Source organism: Camelus ferus, chromosome 5, assembly GCF_009834535.1.
Source record: "Camelus ferus isolate YT-003-E chromosome 5, BCGSAC_Cfer_1.0, whole genome shotgun sequence".
In the NCBI taxonomy this organism is placed as follows: domain Eukaryota; kingdom Metazoa; phylum Chordata; class Mammalia; order Artiodactyla; family Camelidae; genus Camelus; species Camelus ferus.
Genome location: NC_045700.1, coordinates 40,939,009 through 40,960,056, shown reverse-complemented (window position 1 = coordinate 40,960,056; position 21,048 = coordinate 40,939,009). Strand labels below are relative to the sequence as shown.

The window sequence follows — 21,048 nt, the reverse complement described above, 5'->3', positions numbered from 1 at the left end:
AGCCTGGCTTCTTTTTCGCTCTCAGTCTCCCCTCACCAGTCCAGTGCTTGAAGTCAAGTCTGCATTCCTGTACATCTTATCCTGCACACCACTCTGTAAATGGTGGCCCAGGTAGTTGTGCAATATGGCGTTCCTCCATGAGTACACGCTCCCAATGCCCTTGCCCCCAGCCCACCTCAACTCTCTTCTCTTTTTCCACTGTGCACAAATTTTATTCAGATTTAGTGTGGGAAGAGAAAACTGGTTGAGACTGAGCACATAATCTTTAAAATATATGGTTTATGTCGTATTTTGTGCAGTCATGCAAGGCTTTAAAATTCCAATACATCCAAGATTTTGCATCTCAAAAGTTTTCTCTGTATGAACAGGGAGAGTACAAACGGAGCACAAGTAGGAAATGTGCTTATATTCCTGTTCTTGTTGTGAGACCAAGTTTAGGTGAAATTGTTAAATAAATTAAAAATTCCCCTCCAAACTTAGTGGCTGAAAACAACAAATTAATATTGCTCCCAGTTTTGTGGGTTGACCGATGGTTCTTCTACTGATATTTATTTGCCTGGGCTCAGACACAAAGTTGCAGCTGGTGGCCAGCTGGGGTCTGAGCTCAGCTGGAACATCTGAGACAGCTGGGCCCCTCTCTCTCTACACGGTCTTTCACTCCAGCCTTCCTTATGGCATAGCAATGCTCCAAGAGACTAAACGCAGAAGGTGACAAGGCTCTTAAGGCCTAGCCTTGGAAGTCACATAATGTCACTTCCCCCATATTCTACTGGTCAACACAAGTGGCACAAAACTCCGTGTTCAAAGGATAAGGAAACAGACTTTACCTGATTGGACACCAGGTTGTGTGTGCTGTGCCCAGCCTGCATAGAAGTACCCTTGTCAAAGGGCAAGGTTGAAAGGGATCCTGGGCTCCATTCAGCCATCTGGTTGCTTTGGAGTGGATTTACCGGTACTGGGAGGATGGGGGTCTTCCCCTTGCCAAGTCCTGTGCTCGTGAGCGCTCTCTGCCCACTAGCGACATTTTCTAATTCACACAAAACACTGTTTAAGCTAGTCAAGGCCCTGCTGAATACCATCTTAGTGTGAATCAAATAGACGCCAGAGACTGATGGAGGCTAAGCTCATTCCCATAGAGTTTAGGTGGTTATTCCAAAGCTGCACAGAGGTTGCAGTGTGGGGAGAAGGGGAGAGGGAGAGAAATTGGATGTTTCTGGTTTACCTCCTCTGTGCCCTTTTCACTCCCAGGAGTGAAGCCACATTATCAGGCCCTGGGAGGGAAGTGTTCCCAAGATTGTCCTTAAGCCTTCTGAGCATGTCCCACATGGATGATTCCTTTGCTGGCTACTCTTCTCCTTCTTTATCATTTCTAAGCCCTTTAACCCCTTTTTGCAATTTCTCCAACCCCTTCCCCTTTTCTCTGCTGTCCATCAACCCTTCTAACAGAAATAAACACATTTCCTTCCCTAGCAGTGATTTTTTTGGTCTGTGGCCTCAAATATCAGCTGCTTGTCAGGGACTCCTGTCCCTATAGCTTTGAAGAAGGGAGAAGTAAGCTGTGGTCTTAGTCTGCTGACTCCCTTGGGAGTAGAGAACAGGTACATTTTGATTCTGTGATTAGATGTAGGGAAAAAGCAAATGGCTTTTCTGTTAATAAACTAAAAGCAAAGACACTGAATTTGCAGATATTAACTACTATATATAAAAATAGACAAACAACAAGTTTCTACGGTATAGCACAAGGAACTATATTCAATACCTTGTAGTAACCTATAATGGAAAAGCATATGAAAACAAACATATGTATGTATATGTATGACTGAAACGTTATGCTGTAAGCCAGAAATTGACACAGCATTGTAAACTGACTACACTTCAATTAAAAAAAGATTCATATAAAAAAAACACTGAAAATATAGTTTCCTTCAAAATTTTGCTTCTGGTATGCATGAAAAAAAATCATTATTTTTCTCTTTAACTTAATTACAATGATGCTATATCTTTTAGTAAAATATCTTAGGCCAATTATGGTAAAAGGGCTTCCTTATCTTCTATGACTTAAATTATATAACAAATTATTGCCTATTTGGCAATAAGTGAAACCACACCCAGGTAGCGTTTCTCTACAACTCTTTCTTCATAATATTGGAGTAAGCAGAGGGGTGAGGGCCAAAGGAGGAGGAAAGTTTCTTATATGCCACTGTACTGGAATTAAAAAATATCAAGGAGATTTGGGCTGATCTTGGAGGTGCCATAGGAGACTAGGGTCTTCAGCTGGGCTAAAGGGCATTTGGAGAGATGAAGAGAGGGAAGAATATAGTAATAAAAGATCCACAGATTTTCAAAAGTGGGAAGCTGAGTGTGGTATGATCAGGAGATGGTAAAATATCTGACTTTTCTAAAATAAAGGGGCACTCTACTTCCTATCTCTAAAGTGATAAGGTTTTAATTATTATGAGCATCCTTTACATGAAGTTTGGTAACTAGAATTCTTACAAATAGAAAATGCGAGATTGTTTCTATTTCTATGATTTATCTTTATGATAAGATTCTTCTATTGATATCATCATTGTTTAGGATCTTGAATCACCGACACTAAGTGGCTTAATAAAAGTTAGAAGAAAGTCATTACAAATGTTTCAACAAATGAGGACAGTGATCTCTAGATAAAGAGTGTGATCATCACCCACTGTTTGCAAGAGCAAAATTTGGAAACAATCTTCATTATGCAATAATGTGACTGATTAAATACACCTATACAAAAAGAAACCATGCAACTGTAAAATAATGCTATAAAAAGTGAATTATATTGATATGGAAAGATATGTTAAGTAAAAAAACTCTGGATACAAACAAGACCCCGCCAAATGACCTAGTTTTAATTTTAAAAGCATGTCTCTGTCTCCCTCCATACATCCTGTTCCTCTCCTCCAACTTTTTCCAATTAAAAAAAATCTGAAAAGATACACGATAGAAAAAGGTCTGGTAGTAGTACTGATTTATCCTCATGGGGGAAATTTTGGAAACTGGCTCTTTTTAGTTCATCTGTATTTTCTGATTCTCCTACAATAAACATGAATTGCTTTACAATTTAAAGAATCATTTTACAGAGAAAGAGAGATAAATTGAGGAGAAGTGAGTCAGGAATACCTGGAGCACACCTCCGAGGTTGACATCATGCTGGACTATCACCATCTTTTCCCACTAAATATCCTTTGGCGCCAGTATCAGAATTTAGAGCTAGCTAGATTGAATATAGCCTGACTCAGCATAGTATTTGTTTTTGCTCTTATGCTAATGCTTAAAAGCTTGGAACTCTGCACTCTAGTCAATCCATTTCATCAAATATTTATTGAGCACCTACTATGTGCCAAGCATTAAGGACACTAGATTAACAAGACGTAGTTCTATTGCAACTTAAGTCAATAAATGCCCTTACAGAACTTTGTACATCTTTGGAAGTCCCAGATGGTTTTTCTGACGATATTAGCCTAGGGGAAAAAAATCATAAGCAACCCTCATACAATACAATGTCCACAAGAGTTCATACTAAAAATAATCTATCCATGTTTTCACTGTTTTAACTCATAATATTTCAAACACAATGTAGAATTGTGCTGAATCATTATTAAAAAAATACCCACATGTTTGTGGCTCTTCACTATGATACCAGCACCATTCTCCTTTTAAATCAATAGCCTTTCAATTCTTTTAGTAGAAATTATTTCAATCTGTTTAGACTTTGAGCCAAACCTCTCAATTTGCCTTTGAGATCTTGAACTGAAGATTCCAGTTCCCATCTAACACAAAATTGTTTTTAAAGGCTAAATCAGGCAGTATGTTTCAAACTAAAGTTGCTAATCCCTGGGTAACCATAAATTAAACACTTAATAAATGAAACATTTAAAGTTGGAATTAGTGAATCTGAATAATTTTACTAGTTATATTATACATTATAATTAATTTTGAATTAAAATTTCAATTTCAGTTAAGTAATTTTCACTTCTTCATTTGTGTTTTCCATTATTACTCCTTTATCTAGTGGGTTTTTTTTTTTTTGCATGACAATTATCATAGCATTTAAATGAATCAGTGTGTAAAGGAACTTGGCAATCACATTATACCATTATTTTATTTTGTGGAAGAGAAAATGTAAGCCCAGAAGTTAGTAATTTGTAGGAGTATATGTTTCTTTGCGTAGTGCCTTATGAAATATAAGTACATGGTAACTGGTAACTATGGTTATTAGAAGCTCATCCCTCAGATTCCTAGTCCATTACCATAACTTGCCCCAGATAATTTCTCCATACTCTTTGGTTAAACTAGTCTTTGGACTTGTACTCTGCTCAAGACACTCTGTGTATTGGTTGGTATTTAATGGATCTATTTATTCATTTAACTATTATTTATTGAGCACCAACTGTCATATACTGATCTTGGCATTAATTTACATGTTAACAGAAATTATCAAACAGTGATTATTATTTTAAACCCATATATGATATGAGCATTTTATGGCTAGTCCTCTGTGTGTGTGTGTGTGTGTGTGTGTGTGTGTGTTTGTGTCTGGGGGTAGGGGATGGGGTGGAAGGAAAGGGGATGTAGGAGGGAGAGAGAGAGATGTTTGTTTTTTCCTTTTCTATGTAAAATCTGCTCAATTTTTTATCTTAACTGCCATTTTATGCCAAACATGTAGTATTAAAATAAGCTTGTTTCTGAGAAGCATGTCTACACTAAGGCTCCTGGATTTTATTTTATGATGAAATACAAATTTCTCCTTTCTAAAACAAATTTTTTTATTTCATAATTTTGAATAGAATGATATTTTCAAAAACCCTTCATCTGATTTAGGGCATTAAACATTTCAGCATAATAATATTTTTCTCTGGGTTTACAGCATTTTAATTTTACTCTTAAGTAAATAACTTTAATTAATTTTAAGATTCTGCTTTCAGAATGAAATGAAATAGTACATGCAATGCTAGTAGGTATGCCAGACACAGAAATATTGCTTTCCTTGTTTAAATTATGTCTCCATTGTGAAACTGACAGTCAATTTCTAGTAATTTCTGATTTTTATCTTTTTTCTGTGCTTTTCTCACTCCTCATGCAATATTTTGGTCCTATTTGCTTGCTCTCTCCTTTTATATAGGTCTCCCCTAGCTTCTCTTTTCAGTTGTTATTTGACTTTACTAGTCTTGCTGTCAATGCATTTTCAGTCCCTGGATTCCAGATTGGTAGTCTATATCCAACTGCTCTGTCAGTGAAAATTCTTGCTCTTTGCTTGGTGGGACATCAAAACTCTGATCATCTTTGGCTCCTGTTGCATTCAGGGATGGGTTAGTGCAAGACAAGAGAAACAGACTCCTTGGTTACACATTTAGGATTTCTCCCAAATTCCCCAAAGCCTAACATTAATCTCCATTTAAAGGCAAACAAAAAGAAAGTGGCAGAATTTTTTAAAAGGGAGGTGGGTGGTGGGATTTAGGTAGTGTTTTTTTAGCTCTGGGCCTAAGGATAAATATTATCAAGCTGGCATGGTAATACTTATAATTTGCTCCTTAACTTTTTGGAGAGAGCGCTTAAAAATTGCTTATAGGTACGAATGTTAAAATGTCACAAATACAATGTTTCCTCAATGCTTGCAAAGTAACCACAATCTACAATGCAAAGAACTGAAGTTTTAAATCTAATTCATGGGTGTGGTATAAAATCATACTGTGGATGCTACAAACAATGTCAGACTAGCCAAGTCCTAAAGATACACCCTGTTGACACTGTACTAACCTGTATTTCTAAATCTTGATTTTAGGTCCACACATAATACTAATATACCAATAAATAGGAACCATAAGAGGATGTATGAAAATGCAGGAGAAAGGCCACAGCAAAACTTTTTAGAAAACCTGCCACTATGTAATTAAGCGTTCCACTAAAACACACCCAGCTATTTTCCCATTTATATTGCTATGTGCACTGAAGATACAGCCAAATAAATGAATAAGTTCATAGGAAGACAGAAAGGTCATTTTAAGCCCTGGTTTTGGGTGTGTCAATGTTTGTCAGAACAGCAAAATGAAGGCTGAAACAGAAAGTCGCACCTATCACGAAAGAAAAAAAAATACTGCTTAAAAAATTTTTTTTGTCTTAGAAACAAAAGCCCAGCCTCTCCCTAAAGCCTGCGTTCTCACCTTCCCAATAGATGTTGGGTTTTAAGCAAACCTGCAGTAGAAGCAAGTCCTTTCCAGGAAACCACAGTGTCTTTCCAAGCAAGAACAGCGTGTTTCTCTCTAATGTCATTACTTTCCCTCTCATTTGGGAGTTGGTTTGCCTTTCGATAGCAACCCAGGAAGCGGTGGTGCGCCCCAAATTGGCGAGGCTCTGCCAAATACCAGAGGCGCTTCTTAAACGAAGAGGAAGGCTCCTCCTTTGGACGTGAGGCGCCCCTACCAGAGCGCGCGCTTACAGAAACGGAAACCACTAGCTGCGCTGGAGTGAGTCAAGTGATGAAATCAAGACTGCATGGGAAGGAAGCTCACCCAATAGCTCACGAACCTAAGTGGTGACAGACGCTGCTGAACCCTGCTCGTGGAAACCGCACGAGCCAACAGTGGCTGCCGTCATGAGGTGGTCCTCGGAGGCACGCGGCCCCCCCGACCTCCGGGCCGCGCACCCCTTTTGGCGAAACGTAGAGGAAGGGAAGTGTGTGTGAGGGAAATCTAGACCTTCTGGTTCCCCAAGGACCCAGACTGTGTTCTGGGTACAAGGTGACCCCTGCCACGAGGTCAGCTCAGGACTCCTCAGTGTAGACGGGCTTAGGCTCGCCTGGCGCAGAGAACCAGCCTCTCCTCGCGCGGAAAAGAAGAGCCGCGCGGGGCCGGGACGGCGCCCCCGCCCCGCGCGCGGTCCCCGGTCCTCACCTGGAGCGCTCAGGTAGGGCTTGGGCGGGGCGGGAGGCTGGCGCGCAGGCGCGGGACGGGGGCCTCGCCCCTGCCGACGTCGCAGGCTGGAGCTCACCTGGGAGACTCCGAGAGGAAGCGGAGCCTTGGTTCGGCCTCTCCTGGCAACGCCGGAGGCCCAGCGGGAAGGCAGGAGGCGGCGGCGGAGGAGGAGCTGGACTAAGCGGCAACTGTAGCGACAGCAACCCGAGCTGCCGCCACTTGCACCTGGCGCCCGGCCCACGTCCAGCGCCCGCACGGCCGCCGCTTCCCGCCACCTTGCTCTGCCCACCCGCCAGGTAAGCCGGCGGACCAGCGCTCGGGCCGGGGCGGGGGACCAGTAGCCCCTGGGCAGAGTCGGAGTTGGAAGGGGGTGTCGGACGGACTCGGAGGCTCGCGTGGCGGGGAGACGGGGCCGGTCCCAGTGGCCAGTTAGAGATAGTCTCGAGAGCGGTGTTTCAGTTGCCCCTCGGGAGAGGCCGAAAGGGGCGCCCGAGGCCGGGGAGGGGTGGTGCTCCGGCGATCTCCCTGTCGCCCTTGTCCCCCGCGGTGCCCCTGACAGTCTCTTTAAGGAGGCTCCAGAAGAGCCGGACCCGGGGCCAAGTCCTGGGGGCCCCCGAGCTGGTCCCTGGGAGGGTCGCGGAGTAGGGGGTGGGAGGGGCAGGGCCGAGCGCGAGGCGGCCGCGTTTTCTCTGGGCTAACAGGTGGCTGGTCTCCTCCCTCGCCGGTGCCAGAGGGGCGACCCGCGGCGGGAAGGGCACTGCTTGGCCAGGCAACTTTCCCAGCCGGACCCCAGACAGTCCTAGGCTGGAAACCGCGGCCGCCCGAGCCACTCAAATGGTTTCCGAGTGGTTTGGAAGGCGCTCTGTGGTCGGGACGCGGACATCCCTTTCTCTCTGTCTGTTTCGTCTCTGCACTTTTCCGGGTGCGCTCCCAAGCCAGAGCTGCGCCCACTATCCGGTTTGATCGAGAAAAGTTATTTTCTTCGTGGCGGGAGGAAATCCAACTGCCACTCACCAACCGCACACTATCTCGTTAAAGGACCTGTTGACTTAATGACCGCATATCGCGGCTTTGGTTTGCCTGTGGCATATGACTCAAAGGTTCAAAAAAACTTTGTTTCAGGAACCTGCCACGTCTAAACCTGGGTGTGCCAGGCCCAAATTCCTTTCCCTGCCTAATTAAGCTTTTCTGAAGCCCAAGAATTGAGGGTGAAAATGGTGCTTACCTTAGACTTTTATTTCCTTTTCTCTCCCAACCCATCAAAGCACTTCCTTCTCTCTCAAAAACTCATCAAAACAGTTCACTTCAAATTTATCAAATAACTATTTCTGTTTTTAGAACCCCATGGAGTTACCAGTTCTTCTGGTTTTCAGAAGACCTTATTAAGCAAACATAACTTGCCATAGAAATTATACTACATAATGAAGACTTTTAAATTCAAATTGTATTGTTAAAAATTCAGCAAGTTGCTACATTTATGTGAGAATTTCTGTTTTGGGGTATATCTGTTATTTCTTTCACTGAATTTTTCTTTGAGTTTGTGGCTAAAATACACGAGGTTAAAGTCATACCCTACAATTAGATTTCTTTAAGTTTAGCTTTGACTTTTCATATCTGAAGTCTAGCATACATATTAGTTTAAACATTCTGAACAGTTTGTTCGTACCAAGCATTTTTTGCATTGCTTTAAGTAGCATTTTTACATAGAAGTTTCTAATAATAAATGGCAACCTCACTGCTTAAATTTGTTTGGTAACATCTTTGCTAATTTTTAAAAGATATATTTTAAATTGCATACTTAACATAGCATGCCTTAGGAAACACATCTAGCCTTTTTTTTTTTTTTTTTTTTTAAGATGTAGTTAAAGCTAACCACAGCCCAATAGGACATAATTATTAATGATCCTTTCAACCAGTGCTTTCTGCTTTTCTTAAAAGAGCCTCACCTGCCCTGTTAATCTTGTCTCCATATGGAGAAATAAATGTGCTAAATACTATTTAAAAATTAGATGTAGATGCTGCTCTCTAAGTCTAGGGTATTAATTTAATCTCTGTTGATTATTGGGCCAGATGTTATTAGACTATCTTTACTCTTAACTGTATGGAGAAAGATAACATATTTGCATTAGCTAGAGTAACAGTGTGCCTCAGTTAAACTATCTGTAAAATAGGAAAAATAATACTTCCCTACATTATGATAATGAGGGTTTAACAAATCAAGAATCTCTTCTAGCCCTGCTTTCTTAGGATCCCCTTCTCACTTTGGATATCCAGTCAGTCCATCCAGTTTGGGATAAACTGAAGCTAAGAGAAATATTCTAACTTCAGTTCTCCCAGCAAATTAGTGGTAGACACGGCAATATTATTTGAGTGGCTTGACTCAAGACTTGTGTTATCTTTACTTTTCACCACCCACATCCTCTTTATCGTAAGATGTTGATTTTTTTGTCTTTCATATAGTTTGTAAGCCTTTGTAATTACACAATAGTCAATTGTTCTTTGTCCAGCTCTTATTTACCCTAATTTCTACTTGTCCAGATGATACCTGACTCCAGGGAGAGTGAGGCCATCATTCTCTTCCTCTCACTGTGGATCACATGTGTACTGAAGATGCCATGTGGACTGAGATTTTTAATCCTTTCTTGGTATTTCAGAGCCATAGTTAATTTTTTGAGTCAATATGGACAACATAATTTAGTCCTCTGATCTTTTATTGTATTGGCCTGAAATGTATTTTATGAGGCAGCAACCCAGAGTCATCCTTCCATTTGCAACACTCTCGATTTTTGGTTGGCAAGCACACTTCCTTAACATCAGTGTTTTTAAACTTTTTTTGGACTACAATCTTCAGTAAGAAATGCATTCAATGCCTCAACACAGTATGCTTAAGTATGTGTGTGTATCAATGAAACAAGTTTTACAAAATAGTACTTAACCTTACAACATGGGTATTCTCTATTTAATTAAAAAAAATTGGTCTTAAAACACTGCTTTGATTTTATGACCCCAAATAGACTGGAACCTACGATAAAAATAGTATCCTATTGAATTTACATTTTCTTAAGGCTCATTTTCTACCAGTTTACTATGTCTTACACATACACACACAGAGGAACACAAATACACAAGCATGCATTCACAAGAAAGAAAGGTAAACTATACATTTTTAATATATAAAATTAAACTATAATCCTTATTAAACATTTATTGGAGGTCTTGAGATTCTAGGACCTGGTGCTAGACTAAACCTCTCAAACGTTAGAACTGCATGAAACCTGACTGTCCATTATTGTATCTTAAATGGATTCTCAGCATATTGTAGTATGTTTGGGGATAGGAAAAACTGAAAAGTTTTTTCTGAAGAGACAATGGTAACAGTTATCAAGTGAAAGTTTGACAGAGAAAAAGAATTCTATCCAGCTCTATTTTAAGTTCTAAATTTTATGGTTGAGTTATAGTGCTGGGTGGAGTCTGAAAAAAATGATTAAACAGGCAAGTTTATTATTTGGTTTGTAGTCTTCTCATATACCTTTTTTTTAACTATGAAACAGATATAAGACATATGTTAGGAATCATTCCACGTATGCTCCCCCCGAAAAAAAAGAGTAGATGGAGAGATTGAGATATTAGATCCCTAAAGGACCCATAGGAATGTAGGCTTGGAAACTGTTTAGATGATTAAGCCTTCCATGGAAGCTTTTAGTTTTAATCTGCCTTCAGATTCCTGGTCAAAGGAATTTTTCTCCAAAAGAAAATATTAATGTATTTAATATTTTAAAGTAATCAATGTCCCAGTCATCTTCAGAGATATTCATTTCTCTGGTCTGTAAATTATGAAAAGACCTTTGGTATGACAGATCTTTTATGGTATTAAATCTGATTGAGAAGGAAATATTTTCAATCACCTATCTAACTATGCATCTAGTTAGGGTCAGAATAACTACTTTTATATAATATGGGTAATCTTAACACAATTAATAGACTGCCAGTAGCGACACTGAATTCAGATCAGTGCCGACAAAGGCGAAAGACCAAAATGCATTAACTTATGGCAAAGCAGAGACAAACAGGACTCTGAATTCTAGGTCACTAGTGACTCCTGACAATAAGATAAAATCTCCTTCAGTCATTCTCTGAGTTGGGCTCATGTTTTTGGCACTGAATAGAGAGTATTTTCCCAAGTCCACATTTCCCCTATAATTGCTTCAGCTTCAAGCTATCCAAACTAGTTTACTCATCTCATCTATTCCATTGCCTGCTGGACATCTTTAAGATGTCATAATTACCTGAGATTATACATGTGTAAACCAGAACCTTCATCCCATCAACACAGAACCCCCTCCTCAAAAAAACAACCTATTTTATTTCCTATGTTTTATTTATAGGTATTATTACATTTACCATTTCTTATCTGCAATTCCACCCCCCCCCAAAAAAAATCTCTGATTTGGTTAAAATTTTTGGTTAAGGCATTTGTCAGCAAAACTTGAATGCATTTGCTGCAAACCTGAGTGAACTGGAAGCTATTTGTCATCTACTCCGCTTGGTAGATGTGTCCTGCTGCGGAAATAGTAGTGTTTGATTACATGGTACTGTCCTATACCCTACTGGGGGTACACAATTATATTGGGTGTGTAAATTGTATCTCCTAACTTCCAAAGTATTCCAAATTTGAAAAGACCTTTGGTTCCTGTGATTTTTGAGAATGGGTACCACCATCCAAGTGTTGTGCTGGAAATCCAGAGGTCATTTTTTACTCTATTTCCTTAGCTTCCACAACTATCAGATCACTTAATTTTCTTAAGATTTTCCATGTATTCTCCCCCCCCCCCCCAATTTCTCTCCTACTGCTCTCTTTCTGGATCTTGCCAACTTTTGACTTGGGTACCACAGATACCTGCTACCTGATATCTCAGTGGATATAGTGTTAAACTCAAATCCATCCTCAGCAGAACCCGTAACGGGATGATCTCTAAATTTAAAGATGTAAACCTGAACTTCTTTCTCTTCTGCTTTAAGTCATTTAATAACTTTCCACAGCTCACAGGATAAAACCTATGGCCTTTAAAATGGTCTCACAGGATCTGACCCTTGTTTAACTATGGATTTATACTGTGTATTCTGAAATTTTATTTTCTAACAACAGATTTCTTTTCCCCCCTGTTTGCTTCTCTTTTGTTACTCCCCACTGCTGAGAGTACCTTCCATTTTGTCTTTACCTCTTTTACTCTTTCTGGTTCTTAAGAGTCAGCTGAGATCTTACCTCATTCAGAACACTGCACCCCTGCCTCCCCCAACACACACCTCCATGTGCACCTGAGCTGGGTGAGATGTCCCTCTGTCATATGCCTCACATATGTAATATAGTCTGCTTTTTCACCTGTGTTCCACATACAACTTTTAGATTATTTGCAAAGCATGTGAAATTTCTCTTCCCTCTAAGGCTCTTGTGGGGTATGTTGGAGTAAAAGTGGCACAGGAAGGAAGGGGCACTGGGCAGGCAGTGTATTTACTTTATTTTATGGGCAGTGGCCACAGAAACTGGGAAGTAGGCAAGTTGTTTCACTGCACTTAATTAGGCTGTTATTTCCATCTCATTCCTTTGAATTCGATGTTATTTTTGTGCCTTTTGGTTCTGTTCCAAGATCTGGTTTTTTAATTTGAAGTAAAAAGTTAACTTTGTGATTAAAATGTCTTGGAGCTTTTGTTTATAAATACTCTACAACTGAGTAGTGCTGAGGAGTTCAGGAGAGAAGCTTTTACTTAAAGAATATAATTTAATTATACCAAAAAAAAAAAAAAAGGCAAAAGATTCCTTCTTAGGAGTCTCCCTTTTCCAAGTTCTGTCAGTTTTGCCTCTTAAATAAATATTCCTCAAATCCGTCTACATTTCTCCATTCCTGTCACCACCATCATCTCCGGCCGGGACTTTGGCAGTGTCCTCCCTATTGTCGATCTGAATTCGTCCTGGCTTCTTTCTAGATGATTTCTCACACTGCGCCCAGAGGGATCCTCTCTCAGTATGTGGTCTTGTCACCCTCTGCTTATGGCCCTTCATTGCCTAAGGATAGTTCATGCTCCCTAATGTGGCCTAAAGGCCTGGCATGATGCAGCTCCTGTCCAGTGCCCACCTCTCTGGTCATCACTCTCTTTCTAGTTCTGCTAGCCTTGCTTTTATCGCCATGTTCGTCCTGCCTCTAGGTCTTTGTAAGTGTCATTCTCCCCGCCTGGAACTCTCTTTCCTTCTCTTTTGGCCTATCTTGAGTTAAAACTCATCCTTCAGATTCCAGTTTGAGCTCTTACTGTAAGTGGAATTTTTCATGGGTCTTTTTTTTTTCCCCCTCAAACTATTTATTAAAGTCAAGACTGTAGCCTGAAGAAATAAAGTCCTACTTAGTACCTGGGAGTAGTAACTTTAAAAAATTAGCCTCCTCACAAAGGGAGCAGACTTAATATGTGGCTCATATTTTTAAAAAATAGATTTTAGTTAGTAATGCCTTTATATTTTTATTGAGTAACAGTAATTAATGTTTATGTCTTAATAAGTATTAATCCTTAGTTACTATTTTACTGTTGAGCAGTTATGTGCCAGACATATTTTAAGCAACTTACATAAATTAATCACTTAATTTTCAGAGCCACTCTATGAGGTGCATATAATTTTTTTCCTACTTTAGAGACAGGAAGATTGAAAGGGTAAGTAATTTGTTTCTATCTACAAGTCTAGTGAAATGTCAAAGCCAAGATTCAAATCCAAGCAGTCTCATTCCAAATCTTGGACTTCCACCTGACTTACATGTAAATAAAATTAAATAGGATTGTTAAACATATTACAACAGCAAAAGCAACAAAAATCCAGTCAACTCTCATCTCCCCCAGTCTTGCTATGTAAAGGCAAATGCTTTCATCTCTTTTAACTGTTTCTTCCAGTATTTACCTTTTGAAATAATATGCTTATACTGCTGTTTCTTAATATATCAATATTTGACATTACCTGTTGACTTCCCATTATGGTGGATAAGTATTAAGCTTTTTCACACATGTAGCCCTTACTCCCCCTTTCCTGACCGCCCAATAGCTCTCACAATATAATTCTCACATTCTTTTGTTTGCATTTTAGTATGTATTTATTATTGTGTAAATATTGTTCACTATTGAGCAAAGCAAGTATATTATGAACATGATTCCTTACTCAGAATTTTTTAAAACCCTGGAATAATAAACTCACTTAAGAAAAAAGAATATATTAGTTTTTCTATATATCAATTTCTATTTTTATGTAATTCAAAGTCTTCTCAGTAAGACTTTTTCCACATAATCTAATCTATCAGATTTATGCGTTCCTTCCTGGAGCCACCTGTCCACTTGTTCCAGTTCCAGACTGTTGCTTTCTGGGTCTGTAACATAGCAACTGTTGGGCATGTTTCTTAGCTGACATTTGGACTGAGTCCGTATTTCTTAGATATGATGACTTTTGTTGTTTGTTTACTCCCTCATTCAGATGGAACACACCGCCTAGTAACCTTTTTTCTTTCACAGTTGCCCTCTGATACCCAGTTTTCCTTTCTGGAGGCAACCAATACCTTTTTTTTTTAATTTAAGTAAAAACAATATGTATATATTTTCTCTGTTTTTAAAATGCAAGTAAGTCTTGCTTTTTTTTCTTTTTCCTATATTGTGGCACTAATTTCATATCAGCATATAAAGTTGCTTCTTTGTTTTTAACTCGGCATAATATTCCATCATATGAGTTTATCATTATTTATCTAATTCCTTGTTGGCAGAGTTCTAGGTTGTGTCAACCTTTTGATATAAAAAAATTGCTTTAATGTGCAAGTTTACAGGTTGTCACTTCACCTGGGTACTAGCATATCCATGGGATAAGTTTCTGTAAGTCATTCTCATACCTGATTGATACATTGATGAGACTGGGGTAGTGTAAGACCTTACATGTTGGATAATTCTGAGTCAAATGGGATAAGTGCAGAGAAGGTTCCTATTGTGAATTGTTTTGTTTTATCTGAGATTTTTGAACATGGTCTTTGTTTTCCTAGATATGACCCATCTTTTTGAACTTTGTCATCACCTCCTTTAAGTGTTCATGGCTTCTTGCTCCATTATTTTAGCTCTAGTTCTGCCTCTGCAGATAGTCCAGAACAGAGAGCACTCCATTAGCTGGTCTTTTTCAAGAACTCATCTTTAACACACTTCACAATTTAACAACCTTTCCAGCCTCCACGTTCATTTATTTGCAGAGTTCAGCTAACTCTACCTTCTAAATCCTATGCCAAGCCTCCACACCCCTTCTTCTCACTTCTCACCTGGATTACTCTTAATAATTTCTTAATCGCCTCCAGCCTCCTCTCCAGTTTTCCCACACCCTTCCCCCATCGGAAAAAAAAAATCCATATTCAGCACAGCTTCAGACACAATTATTCTAAATTTCAGTTCTGATTAGGACATCACCCTGCTTAAAATCCATTAAAGCCTCTCCCTTTTGCCTAAAGAATTAAGTACCCCACAGAATTAGGTACCCCTCCCTTTTCTACGTGGCGCTTGGCATTCAGCATGGGTCTCACAGGCCTCACTGTGCGGTAATTGTCTGGGGATGGTTCTGACGAAAATTACCCTACTTGAGGTCGGCTGTTGAAAGAAGAATTAAAGTTTAGGCTGATACTGGTTTACTTCCAACTGAAACATATACTAAGAGGGTCTTTTCATACTTTAACCATGAGGAGTGGGTAGTTTGGAAATTTCAGATGGTAACTGGATCAGTAGAGGGATATTGTGTGCTTCACATTAGGCACATACCTAGCCTAAGCTTCAAGGCAGACACTGCTTTTATGCATAATTTAAGAAATAACGTTATGGATTTGTGGGGAATTAATTTTGTTCTTTTACATCTGGGGATGTGGAAGCTAATGGAGAAGGGGTAAGATTAGGGAAATATATAAATGGTGAAATGGAAGTGTTCTTGAATTTCTGGACTGGGGGTTGGCAAACTACAGCCCTTGGGCCAAATCCAGTCTACCACCTGTTTTTGTAAACAAAATTGTCCTGGAACCAGCTATGCCCTTTCATTTATGTATTGTCTGTGGCTGCTTTTGCACCACAAAAATAGAATTGAGCAGTTGCAATAGAGACCATATGGCCCACAGAGCAAAATAAATACTTACTATTTGGCCCTTTACAGAAAGTTTGCTGACATTTTTTCTAAAAGTGAATGCAAGTTGAGAAATGGAAGACAAGTGTTTACTAAATGAACTGTGCATACTCCTGTAGAGAGGTGAATGCAAAGTGATAGTAATTGAGCAAGCAGTCTTGCTCCCCCCACTCCCCCATCCCTTAATATTCTGGGGCCTCAAAAGGAGAATGGGTGGACAGATACTGTTTACTACTTGTGAATTTTGGGACTCTTTCAAGAAAGGAAAGTCTGCCTGGATTTATTGTATGCACCTTGCACACCCATCTTCCAACTATATTCCCATATATATACATCCCAACTATATACATCCCATAAGAAGGCCCAGTAGACATTTTTTTCACTAAGCAACATGGACTTCGTCTTTCTAAAGTTGACCTGGCTAGCACTTCTGCTGACTTCCTACTCTACAGAAACCAGTATTGAGTGCCTAGGGGCCACAGACAGCGGCTGGGTGGCAGGTTGATTATCTGACTTCTGCCGTCATTGAGGGAGCAGAAATTTATCCTCATTAAAATAGAGAAATATTCTGGATATGGATTTGCCTTTTCTGCCAGCATCAACAGCACAGAATGCCTGAGGACAGGGTACATTCAGAATGGGCAGTGGAAGAATGACACCATAGGTATCAGTTGTGGCCTCGTAGCCAATTAGGTAAATGAGGATTGTAGTAGCTTTGCACATTTTCCCTTTGCTTTTTATATGTGTTTATTTGTATATGCTAACAGTTTTCTTCTCTTTCTCATTTTCTTTCTTTCTTTTTTTTAATTACATAGAAGCTGTTAGAGATTAAGTTTACAATTTACTCTTTAGGTAACAGAATGTTAGGTGGGACTGTGACAGAATTTGAGAATTCATATATTCACAACAGTGGGTACAATGATTTTGGCACTCTCCATCTCCTCACTCTGAGGTCTCCCCTTCACTTGTAAGAAGGATGCTTGCATCTTGTTAGGGGGAATATAGTGTTGTTTCGTTACTGTATAGGAGTTCAGATGTGTGGCAAAGAGGCTGAGTAGTCAAAAGGATAGACTACGCTCTTTATCAATTTATTGTGTCTTGGCTTCAGAGTCATTCTGTTTGCCTGCTTTTAATGATGGTGCTGGGCCCTATAAATATTTCTCCTAAGCCTTTTCAGTAGAGGCCACTGCAAGGACACTGAAGGCGGAAGGAGCTTCTCTTCCTGGCTTCAGAGTGGCTCACTAGCCAGGGTCTTGCTGGGCATACTTTTCCTCTACTGCCCCACATGGTTTTTTCCAGTGCTAGGCAACGGCTTGGCATAGCTTTCTCTACAGTTGGCATCTCCCTGCCCCCCTGCACTTTTCCAGAGCTTGACTTGGGCAGCAGTGGTGTATGCTGGAGCCACAGACATCAGGGACCTATTCCTCAGCCTAGGTCACTGCTCCCCATGTTCTCTCTTTAGCCTCGCACATGTACACACTGGGAGCTCCACAAGGCTGGGTGTCTAGGGGGCCAGCTGCCCAACTTTTATCCCAGGCACCAATCTAGATGCACATTAAAGTGCACTAGACTCCTGCAGAGGACAACTTCGCAACTCCATCAGCAGCCAGCAGTTTTCCTCAGCCCCTAGCAAGTTCCAGGATTTGATGCCTCCCTATGAATGGCTTCTTCTAGGACTCCGGAGGGCAGATTTCTGGCTAGTGTCACCTAGTGAGGCACCTCTGTGACTTTTTCACATTAAGGAGCCAGTGCTCTGCCATCTCCATTAAGATCTCTGGATCTCAGCCCTTGTGGGGAGAGGGTTCTTCCTTGGGCCTTCATCTCAGCCTTAAGGGTAATGGTTGCCCCTTATATCTACTACTCCTGTGTTCTTTAGAATTCTTGTTAACTCTTACTAGCCAATTCCCTATTACTCCAGTCCTCCCTTAATAATAGATTAAACTTTCCTTGTTCACATCGGTATCATTTCTGTCTCCTCATTAATCCCAAAGCCACCAACTACGTTTCGAGGTAAATAGTTAGATGGACAAATCCTTCAAAATGCAGTGCTTCTGCTTGGGGGAAATATCACTTACATGGGTCATCTGTGGAACCCCTAGAATCACTCCTCAAAATGCCTCTAGAATGCCATAAATAATCAAATAGTATATTTTTCCTATGTTATGTAGAATTCATTCATAGGTGCAAATGAGGCAGGAGACAGTATGTGAGCCTCCCTTCCCACCACGGGTAAGTGTAGCTTCCTAACTGCTTGTTTGTTCCAAACTGTAAAGAGAGATGGGCTGGTCCACAAATCAAGATCCTGTCTACGACCTTTCACCTTCAAAGATAATGGAGATGTTTATCTGACCCAGGTTGGCTGAGAAGTTGGATTTCTGACCATGCCCTTTTCCTTACTAAAATCTGTGCCTCACAGTTGCTGAAAGTAGACTCTGTCACTAGGCTTTTTGTCTCGTAACCTGAAGATACCTTTGTTCAGAAGTCATCCTATTTTATGACAGAAGTCATCCTACTTTATGATAATTTCATGCATATAGTTGTCTGCTGGTGGCATTTTCCAATCACCCAGAGCAGCTTTACTTGGTCTTTAGCTGGGATCTTGGAAGTCTGTCTCCTGCTGCCTCCTGTGAGATGGGCTGTGGCTGTCTCAGTGCAGTTGGCTTTGCATCAGTGTTTGTCACATGTCACACAACCACAACTTACTTCCTGCTCAGAAGAATTGCTGGCAAGGATGTGAACGTGGACTTAAACATAATCAAAACTAACAAACCATAGTGGCAAATCACCATGAAATTTGATTCCACCAATAAATACAAACAGAAATGACTTCCTGCCACTCCTCCATTCCCTAACATTTTCACCAGCAGATGAGGGACACTTAAAATTTCTGCCCAAGCACTTAAGGATTTATTGTCAGGGCAGGTTTTGTTTTCTTTTTAAGTTTAATTAGGAAATCCAGGTGACAGTGCATGGGAAAGCTCCAATGAGCATTCATTCATAGTAGTGTACTTCTGTTAATCTACAATCTACACTGTGGTTAGGGGATGTAATTTTGTATTTTCTTGCTTTGTGTAGTTACTCTTAACTCTTTGCAGCAAGCTTTAACTCTAAAAAGCAAGTTTTATACACCAATTAGGCCTTGTTCCAATTAAATTCAGCTAGAACCAGACCTTTAATCCCTGGAGCTAGCTGTAAAGGTTTATTGTCACAAATACAGAAACAAGAAATGGGAAGACCACTGTCCTCTTATTTTATTAAATGTTACTTTCCTGTGCAGTTATGAAGTTCTATGTTTCAGTGCTTTAGAAGATTGTTTTAGGTGGAATTTTAAAATAAACTAACAACTAACTGTTCTTGCAACGTGTGTTCTTTCACCTTGAGGGACAGTCATGACTGTAGAGATGGATCTTGTCTTGCTATTTTCCCATCTGAATCTGTATTTTAAAGACAACAGCAGGTGATTCATTGTCACATTAAAGTTTGAGAAACCATAGTCTAGATACCTGGAAACCACAGTTTTATAGTTAGATACTTTTAATTTATGAGATTTTGGTTTTTTTCTGTTGAGATGGAAGCATATTTTTACCCCTGAGAACAGTTCATTGATTTTAACCCCATCTCACAGACTGGTTAGAATTGTGCATTTTGTTTTAGCCTTTCAAAGTATCATTTTGTGGATATCTTTATTTATTATTAATGCCTTTTTGTAATGTCTACATACATACTGAGATATAGATTAATGTTTTTTTAAGACCAGAAGTTCTCTGAATTATAAAATTTTTTCTAATTTTAGAAATTTATAAGGATTTAGAGTTTAGAAAATCTCTGAATTTTAGTTAATTTTTTTTCTAGTTTTAAAAAACTGTTTCATGGTATTTCCCTTTATTCTTCTGTGAACATGATCTTTTATAATTAGCAAATGACCATTCTGGAGAGGTATATTTAAAGGTTTTAGAAAGAGTACAAGAAGAGCAACCCCCCATCTGCTAATCATTTCTAATGTGCAAATATGACTTCTTATACCCTGAGTTTGCTGTTGTGCTGATTTTTTTTTCAATTCTCAAACTTAACAATCCAATTGGATTTGATTCTAGGAGAGACTTGTATTGTTTCATTGGCTGTTTTTACACTGGTCTTCAGTTTGGTAAGTAGTGTGGTCTAGGAACATGGTATTATTCCCAGGAAGAGAGATTGAGAATCCTTGTTTCATTTTACTTACCTACTTACTTACTTAATTTAAATTATGTCTTTTATTGTTTAGAGACTCAGTTTTCCCACCTTTGTGATGGGAATAAAATATTTAAAAAATGATTTTACAACATCATAATTTGCAGTAAAACCTCAGTGCCTCACTTATAACAGCATTAATTCCTGAGCCTTCTTAGGAAACTTTGGGTCATTCTTGCTTTGGATTTTATCTTACCTCTTCATGTCAATATAATTTTGCTTAATTTATATCAAGAATCTATTTTGAAAAACCTGTCTTTGGAGTATTAGAAATTAATAATGTGGTTGCCTTTGGTTAGATGCAGTCCTTTCCTTATCAAGTGCTGGTTTTGTTTTGCCCCAAATCTTAAACCTAAACCAGTGATTCTTAACCCTTGCTGCCATTTAGAAGTAGCTGGAGAGCTTCAAATAGCAACAAAAGCAGGGCCTAGGCCCCGTCCCTAGACCAATAAAATCAGACTCTGTAGGGATAAGGCCCAAGGCACTGCAGTTTTAAAAGAGCTTTCCACTTAGTGTATTCGGAGTTGAAGACCACTGGTGGAGATACTTAATGTTAAATGTAATTTATCATTAATGGAAGCCTGATATTGTACATTAGCAGCAAAGAACAGTAAAGTCATATACAATCCCTGGGGTATCTATCTTGGAATTGTCATGTGATCAGCAATGATAAAAGAAAACTATTCCCTTTGAAATAATCTGAGAAAAGCAAAGCAT

At 39.6% G+C, this 21,048-nt stretch overlaps 1 protein-coding gene across 2 annotated transcripts in view; it reads left to right on the top strand.

The window, feature by feature from the left end:
* The first annotated feature begins 6,914 nt into the window (after positions 1–6,914).
* The window catches only part of GALNT3 (polypeptide N-acetylgalactosaminyltransferase 3), a 39,457-nt gene continuing 25,323 nt past the window's right edge, over positions 6,915–21,048 (top strand). Inside the window, exon 1 of one of the 2 annotated variants that reach the window (XM_032479608.1) lies at positions 6,915–7,237. The gene's annotated coding sequence lies outside the window, so the exon portion shown is untranslated. The remainder of the gene's footprint in view (positions 7,238–21,048) is intronic. The other variant, XM_032479607.1, reaches the window with a different exon arrangement.